This window comes from Benincasa hispida, chromosome 12 (genome assembly GCF_009727055.1).
Source record: "Benincasa hispida cultivar B227 chromosome 12, ASM972705v1, whole genome shotgun sequence".
Taxonomy (NCBI): Eukaryota; Viridiplantae; Streptophyta; class Magnoliopsida; order Cucurbitales; family Cucurbitaceae; genus Benincasa; species Benincasa hispida.
In genome coordinates this window covers 16,026,878-16,031,297 of record NC_052360.1, presented here as the reverse complement: position 1 = coordinate 16,031,297, position 4,420 = coordinate 16,026,878, and the positions used below count along the sequence as shown (strand labels likewise).

The following is a 4,420-nucleotide window of genomic DNA, read 5'->3' as shown; positions in this document are numbered from 1 at the left end:
CGTAAATACACCCACTAACACCATTGCGATAGTAGAATAGAATGTTTCAGTTTCTACTGGGAAAGCAAGCCTGAGAGGGAAGCTTTCCTCTCCACCACTTCCACACGCTGGCAAGCACAATCTCCGATCGGGATTTGTGTCAAGACGTTGACACGCTTTCTATATTTTTTTCTAATCTCTATTTCATCTTATGTATTCATCTTCTTTAATCTCTCATTCACAACATGTATCAAACGCTTAATTTTAGAATTAAATGTTATGATCGTCACCATTGTTATCTCTCTGTCTCTTTCCATACATCTATAATCCATTTTCTCCATGAAGTGTTCTTAGTCCCCTGGGTAAATAGCAAGAATTAAGCGAGTGAGTTAATTTGTGTTAAGGAGATAATTAAGTTTAGCTAAAGTAAGCTCGATGGCATCTTCACCTGTGCGAGTAGAAGTGAAGATGTTATTCCGCCTATCGAGAGAAGGTTGGAAGAATGCGTTAACTAAAGCAAGAAGTATTTACAGAGATGGAAACAACATTGCGTTCATCACGTTCATCCCTGTTTCACCATAGAGATATGGGAACGTGGTCGATCACCGAGAGGTGTAAGCCAAGGGAAAGCGGAACCTTAGTTGTGTTCTTAACATGATTAACAAACTTGTGATGTTCTTTTTCTTTACTCTTTCTCTTTCTGCTTCAGTCATAAGACTTGCCATCGCAAACATTGATTCTTTGTACAACTTCACAGTCAGTTCTCGACCTCAATATCATGTATCATGTATCATATTAGTTTAGGACTTTACTTTATTAACGCATTTTTACTTTCATCGCAATTTATATTTCTGTATAAAGCACCATTCTTTATTCATTGTTAAAAGCTGGTCGCATGTATCACAAAGTACCGCATTAACAAAAACAATCCCTGTGTTCAACCTCGGATCATTCTGAGAAACTTGTGTTGGAATTATACTTCGTTTCAGCGCAAGGAAACTTGTGACACGTACTACTTCATCGCATACTACAAGCACATTATAATCAACGCATATATTTAGACGTAGTATCGCATAAAAGTTCTCTTTATTGCAAAGAACTTGAGGGCACATTGAGCACATCATTCATTTCATTCACAAACCATGCGTTAGAGTTAGAGTAGATAAAGAGATCAAAATTATGTCATCAAGTTTATGGAAACATGAACTTGAATCATTTTCATCATCAGTAGTGTGTATAAGCGATACATAACATACACATCACAATATCCATTTCGTATCCTTACAATTAACATTGTTTCCATTTTCGTTGTGTGATCAGGCACGAAAATGGGTTTATTCTCTTGAACCAAGGGAGATTACATCATGGGAGCAAGTAGTTGAGAAGTTTATGAAGAAGTACTTCCCTCCGACGGAGAACGCCAGAAGAAGGAAGGTGATCACCAATTTTGAACAGGATATTGACGAATTGCTCAATGAAACTGGGCGAGGTTTAAGAGGCTGGTAAGACATTGCCCACATAATGGCTTACCAGATTGCTTACAGTTGGAGATTTTCTACCATGGATTAAACCCTGCATCACAGATGGCTGCCAATGCGGTATCAGTTGGTGGTCTGCTTGATAAAACATATGACGAGGCGAAAAATATACTTGATCACATTTTTAAAAATCATGAAGACTGGAGAGAAAGCGATCAAAGATTGAGAATCAAGGATAGTGACGCGAATAATGGGGCAATCACATCCCTTCATAACCAAATGACTGCGATGATGAACTTGATATAGGGAATTGCAATCAGTAGCCCAGCAACGCATAGTGGGCAATTAAACGCAATCAACCAAAGGACCGCAAGTTGTGCTACTTGTGGTGAAGGCCATCCAATGGAGGAATGCCCGAGAAACCCACAGTCAGTCTATTTTGTGAAGAATAATTCGTTTTCCAACACGTACAACCCTGGGTGGAGAAACCACCCTAACTTCGCATGGAAAAATCTGCAACAAAATTTTCAATCAGTGGCGCAAAGAGAAGGGCCACCAAGATTTCTCCCATGAACAAACAGTCAAATGAAAAACCAAGCCAGCAGTTCGTAGGCGCCGCAATCTTCATCTTTGGAGAGTTTGTTGAAGCAATATATTGAAAAGAATGAAATAGTGCTTCAAAATCAAGCGACGTCCATCCGCAATCTGGAAATTCAGATGGGATAGATTGCGGGGGAACTCAAAAATAGACCGCTAGGGGCCCTGTCGAGTTCAATAGCAACCCAGGGGGTACAGGAAAAGAGCAATGTAAAGTTGTGACATTGCGGAGTGGAAAGACTATGGTAGGGGAGAAGAAAGAGCCTAGCCAGACTGCTTGTAACGTGTTTGGGATGATATAAATTGCTCACAATGATGTGATACTACTTCTAGTTATGCGTTAATTATTGATGTTCATGTAGTATGCCATGCGTTGTCACAAGTTTCCTTACGATGGAACCAAGTGTAATTCCACTGCAAGTTTCTTGGTGTGATCCGAGGTCGAACATGGGGAATGGTTTAGGTTATTGCGGTATGTTCATGATATATGCGACCAGGTTTTCAATCTTTAAAAATGAGTTTGTATAAGAATATAAATTGCAATAAAGGAAAGGAAAGCAATAAAGATGCGATAAAAACATAAAAAATACAGTAAACCTAAGTTAGATGATACAAGATACAGACTTCATGTACAAGATGCTGGGATTAAGGTTGGCTGTGAAAGTTATGCAAAGACATGGGATGCAGCAACAAGTCTTATGAATAGAATAGAAAGAGAAAGACAAATAATACAAACAATGCAAGTTCTTAATTGGATTGAAGGTACAAATACTGTTCCGCTCTTCTCTTGGAATACATCTCTCAGTGATCGGTCGCGCTCCCACATGTCTGTGGTGAAACAGAGACCAACGTAATGAACGCAAGGTTGCTTCCATGTCTGGAAGTACTACTCGTTTTAGTTAATGCATTCTTCTGACTTTCTCTCGATAGATTAGAATGATACCTTCACTTCTACTTTCACAGGTGAAGATGTCGTCTAGCATGCTTTAGCTAAAAGTATTTTATATCTTTAATTTAGATTAAGTTCTTAGTGATTCATATTGCTCATCAGAGGGTTAAGACACAGCATGAAGAAAATGATGGATGTGTGAACGGAAATAGACAGAAAATGGTAAACGGAATTTATCGAAACATTTAATATTTCTACTAAGCGTTTGATACATGGTGTGTGAATGAAGAGATAAAGAAAACATGAAATACGTAATGAAAGAGAGATAGAACAAATATATCAAGTGCCAATGTCTTGACACAGATTTAATGGAGATCTGCGCTCCGGATAGGATGAATTTGATGGTAGGAAGAGCTTCCCTCTCAGGCTTGCTTTACCGATAGTAGGGATCTTTGCACAGAGCTTCCGATCATATGTATGGTAGGTTGAATCTAAGATTCACCTCTCGGCCTTATGTCGTCTTCTTCCCGGATTTCTTCTCTTAAGTACTCAGCTCAGCCTTTTTTCTACAATCTAGCAGCACTTAGCCCCGTATCAAATAGCATATATTTTCTCTAAATCAATGGGAAATTTATAGGTGCAGATCTTTGACTCCGGCCTTGTGGTCCCTACTAATGGTTATGGTAATTTCGAAGATGGAGGGATATTATTCCTTCTGTTATGCAATCAGACCGTCAATTCTGCACAACCATTAGTTGTACACGTGTCTCAATCCTCCGCTCTTGCGTTGCTCAACTGCATCTTTCGATCATAGGTTCGCATGGGGTGTTTGTTTTTATTACCGCATGCGGTTGAAGCACAGCTCTGGGATCGACTGTCGCATTGCGCCGTCATTACTGTAATCATCTGTTCATTGTTGATTGATGGGCGCAATTTGACAGAGATGCATTGACTAGTCTCTCGTGAGCCTTGAGCGCAAATAGTGACTTGGTCTCCTGCAAAACAAAGTAAAGCTCGGATTGTCTCCATCTTTTTGGTGTTAGTGGGTGTAATCGCAAACATTTATAATTATTGAAATACTAGGCTAATTTTCATACAATTGGTGCATAATTACTAACTTTTGGCCGCAATATCTAGATAAGGTGGCATAAATAACTTGTATTTCTACAAGTTATCATTGCTCTAATTGTGCTAGAACCAGAGATTGCGTTGACTCGGGGGAGAAACAGAAGAAAAGGAGGCGATAGAACCAGAGATTGCGTCCACCTCAGAGCTGAAAGAACAGGGGACTGTAAGAATACAGCTGCCACCATTCCCCTAGAGACTCAAAAAGAAGAAAAATGATGAGGTACAGTATCAATGCTTCATGGATATGCTAAAATAGTTGCATATTAACATTCCGTTCACTGAAGCGATTGAACAGATGCCCACATATGCGAAGTTTCTAAAGGATATGGTGACAAAGAAGAGAAGCACT

At 39.4% G+C, this 4,420-nt stretch overlaps 1 non-coding gene across 1 annotated transcript; it reads right to left on the bottom strand.

Moving 5' to 3' along the window:
- Window positions 1–1,401: 1,401 nt before the first annotated feature.
- Window positions 1,402–1,507, bottom strand: LOC120068643. The gene has a single exon (XR_005479279.1). It is a non-coding gene; the product is annotated as a small nucleolar RNA R71 (small nucleolar RNA).
- Between the last annotated feature and the right edge of the window lie 2,913 nt (window positions 1,508–4,420).